The sequence below is a fragment of the Melanerpes formicivorus genome, unplaced genomic scaffold, assembly GCF_026170545.1.
Source record: "Melanerpes formicivorus ecotype bairdi unplaced genomic scaffold, bMelFor1.0.p_v2 SCAF_111, whole genome shotgun sequence".
NCBI classification, from domain to species: Eukaryota; Metazoa; Chordata; class Aves; order Piciformes; family Picidae; genus Melanerpes; species Melanerpes formicivorus.
Window position 1 is genome coordinate 164,541 of NW_027142463.1, and position 12,794 is coordinate 177,334.

At 56.6% G+C, this 12,794-nt stretch overlaps 2 long non-coding RNA genes across 2 annotated transcripts; both read right to left on the reverse strand.

The window, feature by feature from the left end:
• Nucleotides 1–79: 79 nt before the first annotated feature.
• On the reverse strand, nucleotides 80–4,805 carry LOC137455803 (uncharacterized). Its single transcript, XR_010990924.1, has 4 exons — nucleotides 4,055–4,805; nucleotides 2,151–2,312; nucleotides 1,979–2,057; nucleotides 80–237 (listed from the first exon to the last, which is right to left on the reverse strand). It is a non-coding gene; the product is annotated as an uncharacterized lncRNA (long non-coding RNA).
• Nucleotides 4,806–10,010: 5,205 nt separating this feature from the next.
• LOC137455810 (uncharacterized) lies at nucleotides 10,011–12,590 on the reverse strand. Its single transcript, XR_010990928.1, has 3 exons — nucleotides 12,445–12,590; nucleotides 12,041–12,200; nucleotides 10,011–10,580 (listed from the first exon to the last, which is right to left on the reverse strand). It is a non-coding gene; the product is annotated as an uncharacterized lncRNA (long non-coding RNA).
• Between the last annotated feature and the right edge of the window lie 204 nt (nucleotides 12,591–12,794).

A 12,794-nucleotide genomic window follows, 5' to 3' on the forward strand; every position in this document is an offset into this window, starting at 1 on the left:
ATGCAGCTATGAAATTAGACCACTGGAATCGTGAGACTCGTTCTGTGTGCGACTCCAGGAGAATCCAAACCTAACCTTGGAGCTGCCCTGAAGAGCTCCTCTTTGGAAAAGTCTCGCTGCCGGGCCCCACAAACCCCACACCCTCTGTCAGCAAACCGGACGTACGAGCTGAAGAGTGTCGACAGAAACTGTACGTGGACAGCTCAGGAAGATCCTGCCAGTCCCAGCACACCAGTCCTGGAATGATCAAAGAAAGTCCGTTAACAACTGTCTGTGTGTCTGCTCATAGCTTGAGGAGAACCCCCCAACTCCTTCAGGACCCCCCCAGACTCCCCAACTTAGATGCCCACAAAACCCCTTTGGAGGCACCCAAACCCCCCATCTGATACGCCCAGATCTGTTTTAGGTACCCCCAGACGCTTCTAATGTCCCCAGACCCGCTGGTAGACCAGCCCAGAACCCCCTGACACTATCCCAGACCCTTTCAGGGGGCTCCACACCCCTTCTAGATGCCCACAAAACCCCTTCACATGACAAAAGAAACCTTTACCTGCCTCCAAACCCCATTTGGGGGCCACTCAGACCCCTTAGCAGCGGGTGGCAGCAACCAAGTCTGTTGCTCTCACCAATTAAACCTGGATGTTAGGAAGAAGGTCTTCATAGAATAGAATAGAGCAGGTTGAAAGAGAGATTGGCCTTTGGAATGTGCTGCCCAGGGAGGTGGTGGAGTCACCATCACTGGGAGTGTTTAGAAAGAGACTGGATGAGGCACTCAGTGCCATGGTTTAGTTGATTAGATGGTGTTGGAATGGAATGGACCGGACCAGGTTGGAAGAGACCTTCAAGATCATCGTGTCCAACCTATCATCCAACACCACCTAATCAACTAAACCATGCAACCAAGCACCCTATCCAGTCTCCTCCTGAACACCTCCAAAGATGGTGACTCCACCACCTCCCTGGGCAGCCCATTCCAATGGGCAATCACTCTCTCTGTGCAGAACCTCTTCCTAACCTCTAGCCTAAACCTCCCCTGCCACAGCTTGAGACTGTGTCCTCTTGTTCTGGTGCTGCTTGCCTGGAAGAAGAGACCAACCCCCACCTGGCTACAACCTCCCTTCAGGGAGTTGCAGAGAGCAAGAAGGTCTCCCCTGAGCCTCCTCTTCTCCAGGCTAAGCAACCCCAGCTCCCTCAGCCTCTCCTCACAGGCCTGTGCTCCAAACCCCTCCCCAGCTTTGTTGCCCTTCTCCGGACACCTTCCAGCAACTCAACGTCTTGCTTAAACGGAGGGGCCCAGAACTGGACACGGGACTCAAGGTGTGCCCTAACCAGTGCCAAGTGCAGGGGCAGAATGACCTCCCTGCTCCTGCTGGCCACACTGTTCCTGATATTGGCCAGGTTGCCAGTGGCCTTCTTGGCCACCCGTGCACGCTGCTGGTCACGACCAGAAGACAGGGATCAGAAGAGTCTTTGGCCAAGCTGTAAACCACTTCCTAACATTCAGCCTAAACCTCCCCTGGCACAGCTTGAGACTGTGTCCTCTTGTTCTGGTGCTGCTTGCCTGGGAGAAGAGACCAACCCCCACCTGGCTACAACCAGAACTGAGGGGACTGCAATCCTTGCAGCTTCAACTTTCCTTCTCTGCTACTTCTTTTTTCAGATGGATTGTTTTTCAAAGGGACTGCTGGACAGCAGAACAGGATGGATGGCTGGGCCCCAAGAGCGGTGGGGAACAGAGTTAAACCCAGCCGGTGGCCGGCCGGGCACAAGTGGTGTTCCCCAGGACACCCCTTGTGAGAGAGTGAGTCCAGAGAAGGGCCACAAAGCTGGTGAGGGGTCTGGATAACAAGCCTTAGGAGGAGTGGCTGAAGGAACTGGGACTGTTTAATCTGCAGAAGAGGAAGCTGAGGGAATTACGGTGTGGTCTGGCTTCAGCTCTCAACTAGTTCCACGTTGAGCAAGGACAGCTTGTACTCACAGAAGGCACTGGCTGCTTGGGTTCAAGGTTCCTGCAGAGCTCAGGCTATCTCTCTTCATTAGTGAGGTCGTCCTGTCACCTAGGCAGAGAGAAGAAAATGCAGCTATGAAATGAGACCACTGGAATCGTGAGACTCGTTCTGTGTGCGACTCCAGGAGAATCCAAACCTAACCTTGGAGCTGCCCTGAAGAGCTCCTCTTTGGAAAAGTCTCGCTGCCGGGCCCCACAAACCCCACACCCTCTGTCAGCAAACCGGATGTACGAGCTGAAGAGTGTCGACAGAAACTGTACGTGGACAGCTCAGGAAGATCCTGCCAGTCCCAGCACACCAGTCCTGGAATGATCAAAGAAAGTCCGTTAACAACTGTCTGTGTGTCTGCTCATAGCTTGAGGAGAACCCCCCAACTCCTTCAGGACCCCCCCCAGACTCCCCAACTTAGATGCCCACAAAACCCCTTTGGATGCACCCAAACCCCCCATCTGATACGCCCAGATCTGTTTTAGGTACCCCCAGACGCTTCTAATGTCCCCAGACCCGCTGGTAGACCAGCCCAGAACCCCCTGACACTATCCCAGACCCTTTCAGGGGGCTCCACACCCCTTCTAGATGCCCACAAAACCCCTTCACATGCCAAAAGAAACCTTTACCTGCCTCCAAACCCCATTTGGGGGCCACTCAGACCCCTTAGCAGCGGGTGGCAGCAACCAAGCCTGTTGCTCTCACCAATTAAACCTGGATGTTAGGAAGAAGGTCTTCATAGAATAGAATAGAGCAGGTTGAAAGAGAGATTGGCCTTTGGAATGTGCTGCCCAGGGAGGTGGTGGAGTCACCATCACTGGAAGTGTTTAGAAAGAGACTGGATGAGGCACTCAGTGCCATGGTTTAGTTGATTAGATGGTGTTGGAATGGAATGGACCGGACCAGGTTGGAAGAGACCTTCAAGATCATCGTGTCCAACCTATCATCCAACACCACCTAATCAACTAAACCATGCAACCAAGCACCCTATCCAGTCTCCTCCTGAACACCTCCAAAGATGGTGACTCCACCACCTCCCTGGGCAGCCCATTCCAATGGGCAATCACTCTCTCTGTGCAGAACCTCTTCCTAACCTCTAGCCTAAACCTCCCCTGCCACAGCTTGAGACTGTGTCCTCTTGTTCTGGTGCTGCTTGCCTGGAAGAAGAGACCAACCCCCACCTGGCTACAACCTCCCTTCAGGGAGTTGCAGAGAGCAAGAAGGTCTCCCCTGAGCCTCCTCTTCTCCAGGCTAAGCAACCCCAGCTCCCTCAGCCTCTCCTCACAGGCCTGTGCTCCAAACCCCTCCCCAGCTTTGTTGCCCTTCTCCGGACTCCTTCCAGCAACTCAACGTCTTGCTTAAACGGAGGGGCCCAGAACTGGACACGGGACTCAAGGTGTGCCCTAACCAGTGCCAAGTGCAGGGGCAGAATGACCTCCCTGCTCCTGCTGGCCACACTGTTCCTGATATTGGCCAGGTTGCCAGTGGCCTTCTTGGCCACCCGTGCACGCTGCTGGTCACGACCAGAAGACAGGGATCAGAAGAGTCTTTGGCCAAGCTGTAAACCTCTTCCTAACATTCAGCCTAAACCTCCCCTGGCACAGCTTGAGACTGTGTCCTCTTGTTCTGGTGCTGCTTGCCTGGGAGAAGAGACCAACCCCCACCTGGCTACAACCAGAACTGAGGGGACTGCAATCCTTGCAGCTTCAACTTTCCTTCTCTGCTACTTCTTTTTTCAGATGGATTGTTTTTCAAAGGGACTGCTGGACAGCAGAACAGGATGGATGGCTGGGCCCCAAGAGCGGTGGGGAACAGAGTTAAACCCAGCCGGTGGCCGGCCGGGCACAAGTGGTGTTCCCCAGGACACCCCTTGTGAGAGAGTGAGTCCAGAGAAGGGCCACAAAGCTGGTGAGGGGTCTGGATAACAAGCCTTAGGAGGAGTGGCTGAAGGAACTGGGACTGTTTAATCTGCAGAAGAGGAAGCTGAGGGAATTATGGCGTGGTCTGGCTTCAGCTCTCAACTAGTTCCACGTTGAGCAAGGACAGCTAGTACTCACAGAAGGCACTGGCTGCTTGGGTTCAAGGTTCCTGCAGAGCTCAGGCTATCTCTCTTCATTAGTGAGGTCGTCCTGTCACCTAGGCAGAGAGAAGAAAATGCAGCTATGAAATTAGACCACTGGAATCGTGAGACTCGTTCTGTGTGAGACTCCAGGAGAATCCAAACCTAACCTTGGAGCTGCCCTGAAGAGCTCCTCATAGCTTGAGGAGTACCAGAGCAGGAACAATTCCCAAAAGGTTTTCACTGCATTCCTAGGGCACTTGAAGGATTGCCCTGGCTGTAGTTAATACCTAGAAATTCCCCTCAGAATCTTTGCAGCACAGCAAGGAAATTGAGGGATGGGAAGGCAATATGTACTTACACGTTAGGCAAGAATTGGCTTTGCAAACTAATCTCTCTAACTGTTGGATATGCACTGAACTTCCTCGAGGCCAAATGAGGACCCCTTTATTTGGGGAAGCCTCAATGAATTGGACTTGGGGGGCATCAGACTGGGTGACTACATCTGAGAGTACCTTCCACAAGTGTCAGCATGGGAAAGATAGCTCAGAAAGCCTGGGTCCAAAGTTTGCCTTAAGAAAATATAGTATAGGAATATACTGTTGGCTGTGAGAAAGGGGGGAACTGATGAACAGAAAAGTCTCATTAACAGAACCACAGAGTTGATAAGAATTTTCCGCTTGTTAGCTGAAATGCTGGGACGCAGGGAGGGGGAGAGGGGTTGGCAGACAGCCTTTGGATAGAGAAGGAATAACAGGATTTGTCAGTGATTCACTTCTGTTAGTCTTGGACAAGATGCTCTTTTGGATAAGACAAAGGACACCTGCATGATATGTGTACTTCTGCTCTTTTAGAGAGATAAGCTTTGTATAGATAGGCAGCATCTGGACCTCTGTCATTATAGACAGATAACTTTTTGTATAAAAGTTTGCCCAAACCTCTCTGAAGACACACAGCTCTTTTGAAATGATCCTACCTGTGTCAGGCGCCAGAATAGAAGCACAATACAAGAGACTTACCGAGTCTCTTGTGTGTCTTTCTCTAAGTCATTATCAACGCTGTTTGCAGCACAAACCCAAACCCAAACCCACCCCGAGACACCCCCAGCTCCCACGGGAGCCTGCAGAGACCTCCCAAAGGGTCCGTCGGAGGTGCCCAGCTGCCTCCCCACGACCCTTGACCCTTTCCGATGGCCCCACGAGAACTTTACGTATCCCCAGACCCTTTTAGGTGTCCCCAAGACCTCCTCCGTCACCCCCAAAAGCCCTGCCGATGGCCCCAGACCACCTTCAGACGCCGGAAGGAACACACCTGGGAGTCCCGGGCCGGCAGCGACACCGGGACCGGACCCGCTGCGGCGCAGGCGCCGTATCCATAGCGACCACCGGGACGCTGCCCCCCCTGGCGCGAGCAGAGCCGGGCTAGGGCGCAGGCGCCGGATCCATAGCGACGCTCGAGTCAAGCTCTCCGCCCTCCGCTCTTCCCCTAAGAATTTTCGAGCATTCAGCGCAGTTAGGCTGCAGAAATTAGCTCACCCAGGGCGGCACACGCCGCGGCACGGCTGCACTGCCGGCCATTACACACCGGGTTGAGCACTGACCTCCCACGGGGCGGTATACGCCGCGGCACGGCTGCACTGCCGGCCATTACACACAGGGTTGAGCACTGAGCTCCCCCGGGGCGGTATACGCCGCGGCACGGCTGCACTGCCGGCCATTACACACCGGGTGGCAGCATTGAGCTCCCCCGGGGCGGCACACGCCGCGGCACGGCTGCACTGCCGGCCATTACACACAGGGTGGCAGCATTGAGCTCCCACGGGGCCTCTGGGTACGGTTGAGGCAGCAGCCGCCACCCCCCGCAGAGCCCCGCCGGCCAAGCCCGGACACGCCCCCCTCCCCCCCCCAAAAGCCCCGCGCTGCCCCGCCGGTGGCCACCCCCCTAAGCCCCGCGCAGCTCCAGCGGCTGCTATAGAGAAACCCCCCAAAGCAGCAGAGACTGACACTGACCTGGGACACAGCAGAAGAGCTCCAACCTCTACCAGCCACAACCCTGCACTGAGCCACTTTAAAGCATCTGGCGCCATGTTGTTGAGGGCGGTGCCATGCTGGGGGGTGGGGTTCAGGCTGGAGGGGCGGTGCCACGCTGAGGGGGCGGTGCCACGCGGGGGGGGCGTTGCCACGCTGGGGGGGGCGTTGCCACGCTGGGGGGGGCGCTGCCACGCTGGGGGGGGCGCTGCCACGCTGGGGGGGGCGGTGCCACGCTGGGGGGGGCGGTGCCACGCTGGGGGGGGCGGTGCCACGCTGGGGGGGGGCGGTGCCACGCGGGGGGGGGCGGTGCCACGCGGGGGGGGGCGGTGCCACGCTGGGGGGGGCGGTGCCACGCTGGGGGGGGCGGTGCCACGCTGGGGGGGGCGGTGCCACGCTGGGGGGGGGCGGTGCCACGCTGGGGGGGGCGGTGCCACGCTGGGGGGGGGCGGTGCCACGCTGGGGGGGGCGGTGCCACGCTGGGGGGGGCGGTGCCACGCTGGGGGGGCGGTGCCACGCTGGGGGGGGGCGGTGCCACGCAGGGGGGGCGGTGCCACGCTGGGGGGGGCGGTGCCACGCTGGGGGGGGCGGTGCCACGCTGGGGGGGCGGTGCCACGCTGGGGGGGCGGTGCCACGCTGGGGGGGGCGGTGCCACGCTGGGGGGGGCGGTGCCACGCTGGGGGGGGCGGTGCCACGCTGGGGGGGCGGTGCCACGCTGGGGGGGCGGTGCCTGCGTTGTGACCTCACGCTCAGCGTTCCATGGGTTTTATTCCCCTCCAAGACAACACGTTGAGTTCTGAGCAGCTGAGGAGCCCTGGGGAACACCTGTACAGAAACGTTCCTCCAAGAGCTGTCAGAAAAACGTTCGTTCCGCCAGCACTGCCGGCCGTTACACACCGGATGGCAACATTGAGCTCCCCCGGGGCGGCACACGCCGCGGCACGGCTGCACTGCCGGCCGTTACACACAGGGTGGCAGCATTGAGCTCCCACGGGGCGGCACACGCCGCGGCACGGCTGCACTGCCGGCCGTTACACACAGGGTGGCAGCATTGAGCTCCCACGGGGCGGCACACGCCGCGGCACGGCTGCACTGCCGGCCGTTACACACCGGGTGGCAGCACTGAGCACCTCCCTGGGCGTGGGCAGCAGCCGGGCCCCCACCTGGCTTTTATTTTCCAATGCTAAAAGCCTTTTAGAAGCAGAGAGGGCAGACAGGGGTCGTTTCCAAAGCTTTCTTACGCACCAGTCACTCCAAGCCCTCCCTCTCCAGCTGCAAACCAGAGGTTTGCCTCCGCCTCGCCTCACCCCAGTACTTACACTTTTAAAGATAGTGTGGTGCCCTCGGAGAATTTTCAGCACTTTAGGGGGGGGGCCCCCAGCCCTCGCTCACCTGCTCCTCTGCTGCAGCAGCCCCCTGCCCCACGTGGCAGAACCAGCCCACCCACAATCCCCCCACTCCCTTTGAGTCACCCCCAAAAAGGCACAAAATAAAGCAGACTGCCCAGCCAGCACCTCCTGCCTTTCACAGCAAGGACTGAACATTGCAGCTTTGGCCAAGACCATCAGCCCAAAGGAAGGCCTGGGCCCTGAGGAACTAAATGCAAGTGAACTATCTGACACCACCACAGTCCTGTGAATGTTGCAAAGCAGTAGTGCATGCGGTATAATAATTCGAAAGTTAAGGGCTGCTCAAGCTTTACACAAAGTATCCTATTCAGTTTTGGGTTCCACTTAACACAAAGTAAAAGTATAAAAGGTCAGAGGGAAAGCCAACTCTACCTCTGAACTACAGCAAGAAATACTGGAATCAAGGGGCCCTTTCTTCTGCTATTAATAGATGAAGAGAACATGAAAACTGATGGGCTAAACCAACAGGGCAAGATTAGAATAACTAGTAGAGAGAACGGAAGATACAAAGCTTCAACTGCATCTGTTTAGCAACGACTCCTACCAGATAACTTCCATGCCATAACTTTGCTGATTTCAAACAAGCCAGCTGGTGAAGCGTCTCGCTCACAGGCGGCCGACGAGGAGACGTGCAGAAGGCAGAGGCGAGGGAACAAGTCCTGAGCTTTGCTGCAGGCTGTCCTGCGGCTTCCCCTACCGACTCTTTCCCGTACACCACCGCAGAAGGAGTTGGGTGAATTTTGTCTCAAACCGGCTCCTAAGACAACCTCCGCTTTTTCCCTGGGTGCCTACGTGGGTGTTGCTTCATCTTTCCCTCACGCTCGGTACGGCATTCGGGTGCAGAGCAAGGCTCTGGACAGCCAAACCGAACTCCTGTGCTGAAGAAAAGGAAGCGGAAGCACAGGCTGAGCCCCTGAGCTCTAAACATTCACTGAGCCCCAGGAAATGCCTGCATGTGCTGGCTGCTGCCACCTCCTCGTTGCCCCGGGCCTGCTCATTGGAGGCTGCCTGGCAAAAGCACCTGCCCCCACTTTCCTCGGCGTTCTTTGAATACCCAGGTTGGAAACCTAAGAGGTAGCGTACTAATTGGAAAGCATGTTCCAGCGGGCGTGGCTGGAGGCTGGGCGCCGCCGCCGCTTTCTCTGCTCCCCGCCCCTCCTTTGCGCGGCCCCTAATCACGTGACGATCGCTGGGCGAGTCTGGGTGCTGCTGGGTTCGCCCTGGGATCGCTGGGCGAGTCTGGGTGCTGCCGGGTTCACCCTGGGATCGCTGGGCGAGTCTGAGGGCATTGGGGTCAGCCTGCAAGAGCTGGGAGAGACAGGAGAACAGCTCGTGAACTGGGAGTAGACTGCTCCCGACCGCGGCAAATCGACACCCCCCCCCCCCCCCCCCCCCCCCCCGCCGCTGGTGTTTCTCGGCCCCCCCCCTCGCTGCCGCCCACCCTCAAACCCATAACAGAGTCCTGCAGCAGGCACAGAGCAACTCCAGAGAGCAGCAGAGTCCACACTGAGCTGATGCGGAGCGGAGAAAGCAGAGGGGACGAGGATTACGCTGGCTAGGTCGGAGCCGACGGGGCGAGGGCGGCGCCATCTCGGGAAGGGCAGGCGCTGTCACGGGGAGGGCGACGCCATCTTGGGAAGGGCAGGCGCTGTCACGGGGAGGACGGTGCCGTCTTGGTGCCCTCACTTCCGTCTACATGCCCCCAGCCCTCCTTTCTCACCCTCTAAGGCCCTTGAGGTGCTCGCAGCTCGCCTTGAGATGCCGGGGGAGATGTGGCTGGGGGACCCTGGGACTGCAGGACACCCAATACCGGGGTGAGACCACCCCAATCCTGCGGGACCCCAAACCCTGGAACCCCCCCGAGACCTCTAACACAACACCACCACTCCCCGCCCCCTCAGCTGCTTCAGGACCCTCCAGAGACCCCCCCAGAGACCCTCCAGAGGCCGCCAGACACCTCTCGATGCCCACAAAGCCCCTCTAGACGCCCCAGAATACCTCTCTGCGCCTCCCTGCAGAGGCCACTCACACCCTTGGCAGCAGGCGACAGCAAGCAGTACCTGGCCGTGCCCACAAGGTGGGAGCAGTGAGCAGAAGAGTCAGCGGCGCTAGGGACACCGAGACTCCAGCAGTGCCACACAGCAACCCACATGCTGTGGGGACCTGACACAGAGACCCCGAAACCACACTGAGGCACAGACCCCCCCACTCCTCCCTGACCCTCCAGACATGACCCAGGAGCCCCTCCAGAGGTCCCCAGACACCTCTAGATGCTCCCAGAACCCTTCACATGCCCCCAAATTCCCCTTTCATACCCCCAAGCCCACTTCAGATGACAGCAGACCCTCCTTAACAGGCCCCCAGCGCTCAGCAGGTCCGGTGCTGCTGTGCCTCGGGAGCAGATCAGCTGGTCTCCCTGCAGAGCTTTTTCCAGTCAATGAAAAAAGAGCACACCACACACACACACGAAAGACAATCCACTGTTTTAATTGAGAGACAGTTGCTATTTCTGCTTCAAACCACACCCCACACCCCCCCGTGGCTCTGCTCAGGATGTGCTTTTCTCCTCTAGAAGCCTTTCTACAGAACAGAGGGGGGTCACGTCAAGGCCTTTCTGCACACAAATCACTGCCCTTCTGCAATCTCTCAATAAGCAGCACCGCTGTTCCTCTGCTGGAACACCTCACACTCACTCTTACACTTTCCCGGGGCTTTCCCTCCCCTCCAAGAACGTCCTGGCATTTCAAACATTTGGCATTTCAGGTCTGCAAGCAGCCTTTGTGGGAGGCTGCCCTCACCCCTCCCTCACTGCTCCTCTGCTGTATCCTCGCCCACCCCCCTGTGGCATCACAGAAGGAAAGACAGCCGAGCGGCTACGCTCCTGTTCTTTTTATCACCCCGAGCCGGGGACAGCCTTCTGGGCAAGGTTTGCAGCTTCAGCACACAGCTGAGCTTTGCTCTCACCCATTAAACCCTTTGGTGGTTTCAGCTTCCCGAGGATGTGTCGGCACAAGTCCTTGTCGGGGCACCGCAAACAGGGAGAGACAAAGCTCCGAGATCCAGGAAGAGGACGGCTGAGCAGACACCCCTAAAGAGAGAAACTTCATCAGCTGAACCTCACACTTCTCCCAGCTTTGCAACAGCAAAGAACTTTGTGAACAACACAGTGGTGCTCCTAAGGAGGTCACCAGCTTGCAAGTTACAGGAGAAATAAAAACCTTTTTATTACAGAAGCACTGGCAAAAATTTACGGACAGGAACAGCAGACGAGCAAATTCTGCGATTGAGCTAACGATAGACATCAGGCCTAGGATCTGGCTACCCTGACAAAGGATGCCAACAGGACAGAGTGAGGCCTCAGCAGCACTCCCAAAAAGCCCCACAGAGAGCCACAGGCTCTGGCCCGTGCCCCACCTACGGGCCGGCCCTCCTGGCAGCAGCGCAACACCACCTCTTCAGGAGCCCAGGGACTGACCTCAGCCCCCTAAGGGCCAGGCAAGGTTGGTTCCTGTTAGCTGCCTAAAGCAGCCTCCCCAGCCCTGCTTACAGGGACCTTGGGCTGCTGCTGGGGACAGAAGGGGGATGGAGGGCTCCACAACTCGTCACACAGACCCCGAGTACAGGGCTGTTAAGCTGACAGGGTGCCAAGGGAACAGGCTGCCATGAAGGCACAGACCCAGGCCCTGAACTACAGGGTGGGTCACCTTGCCGCAGCAACACGACCCAGCGGCTTCGCTGTGTCCGACGAATAAAAGGAGGAAGTTCCACAGGAACAGAAGGGAAAACCTTTTCACTGTGTGTGCCAGAGCCCTGGAGCAGGCTGCCCAGAGAGTTAGTGGAGTCTCTGGAGACATTCAAAACCCGCCCCAGGTGATCCTGCACTGGCACAGGGGTTGGACCGGATGCTATTTTGGGGTCCCTTCCAACCCCTAACACTCAGTGATTCTGTGATTAGCTATGCTGGTGACAGAGTCTCACTGAGTGCTCTTTAAAATGTTTTTCTTTTCTTTCAGCCTAGGAGTTTCATATTTAAATAGACCTTCTGCTCTGTCTTCCCCCTTCCTTCTTCCATCTTGCGTCTAAACACTAGGAGAGCTTGATGAGCTGTATCCTGGGCGTCCCAACGTAACACATCTCAACTGCATACATGGATTTTGTAATCTTTTGCCCCATTGCTCGCACAGGGTGGATTAAGTTCATTACTTAGAGCTCGTCAGGACAGCTGTTGAAGTGTCCTGTGCAATGCAGGAGGAGTTGAATCCCATAGGAAACCACATTACTGTGCTTTGTCAGCCTGGTTATGGTCAGAAACCTCCTTCATTTTTTTTTCTCTTGAACAGATATATCACATGAGTCCCCAGAATTAATTTGCCTCTTCTCATAATTATTTCTTTAAAACTGTCTTAGAAGTGTCTCTGTCCTTCCCTCTCTCTAGATACTGGCCTCCTGAGCCCATGGCAGACTTGCACAGAGCTACTGCGAGCACCACTCTGCACGGCCTCTGGGGGGCTTTCAAGCACAGGCACCCCAGGAGAATCCAAACCTAACCTTGCAGCTGGCCTTAGAGCTCCTCTTTGGAAAACTGTCGCTGCCAGGGCCCACAAACCAACGTCCTCTGTCGGCAAACCGGATGTAAGGGCTGAAAAGTGTCAACGGAAACCGTAATCGGATGGCCCAGGAAGATCCTGCCGGTCTGAACACACCAGACCTGGAATGCACCAAGAAACTCTGTTAACAACTGCCTGTGTGTCTGCTCATAGCTTGAGGAGTAACAGAGCAGAACCAATTCCCAAAAGGTTTTCACTGCGTTCCCAGGGCAAGTAGAGGCTTGCTCTGGCTGTAGTTAATACCTAGAAATTCCTATCAAAATCTTTGCAGCACAACAAGAAAAAAACCAAACCAACCAAACCACAAACTGCTTTATATTATTAAGTAGGAACTCGAAAGCTTACAGGAACTGTGGGGATTTTTTTATGACAAATTATTCCTTTTCTTTTTTTCAGTGAGCAATTGGGTTTCCAACAGCTCCACATTCTGACACCAAAGCACCCCGCTCCGTGTCAGGGCTTGTGGCTGAGGCCGAATACAAATCTGCAACTGGTCCTCAGGCAAAGCAGTTAAGCTCCCTGAAAAAAAAGGAAAGAAAGCAAGAGTGAGTCAACCATAAAAACAAGACCTAACCAAACCCCCAAAGCCATTTTGTCAGGAAGTCGCCTCCACTATCACCCGCCACATGCTGAAATTCCCTTCCCCTGGGGCTCCTGCTTGGCCCACAGCTGGGGAACATAAAGCAAGGCACAGC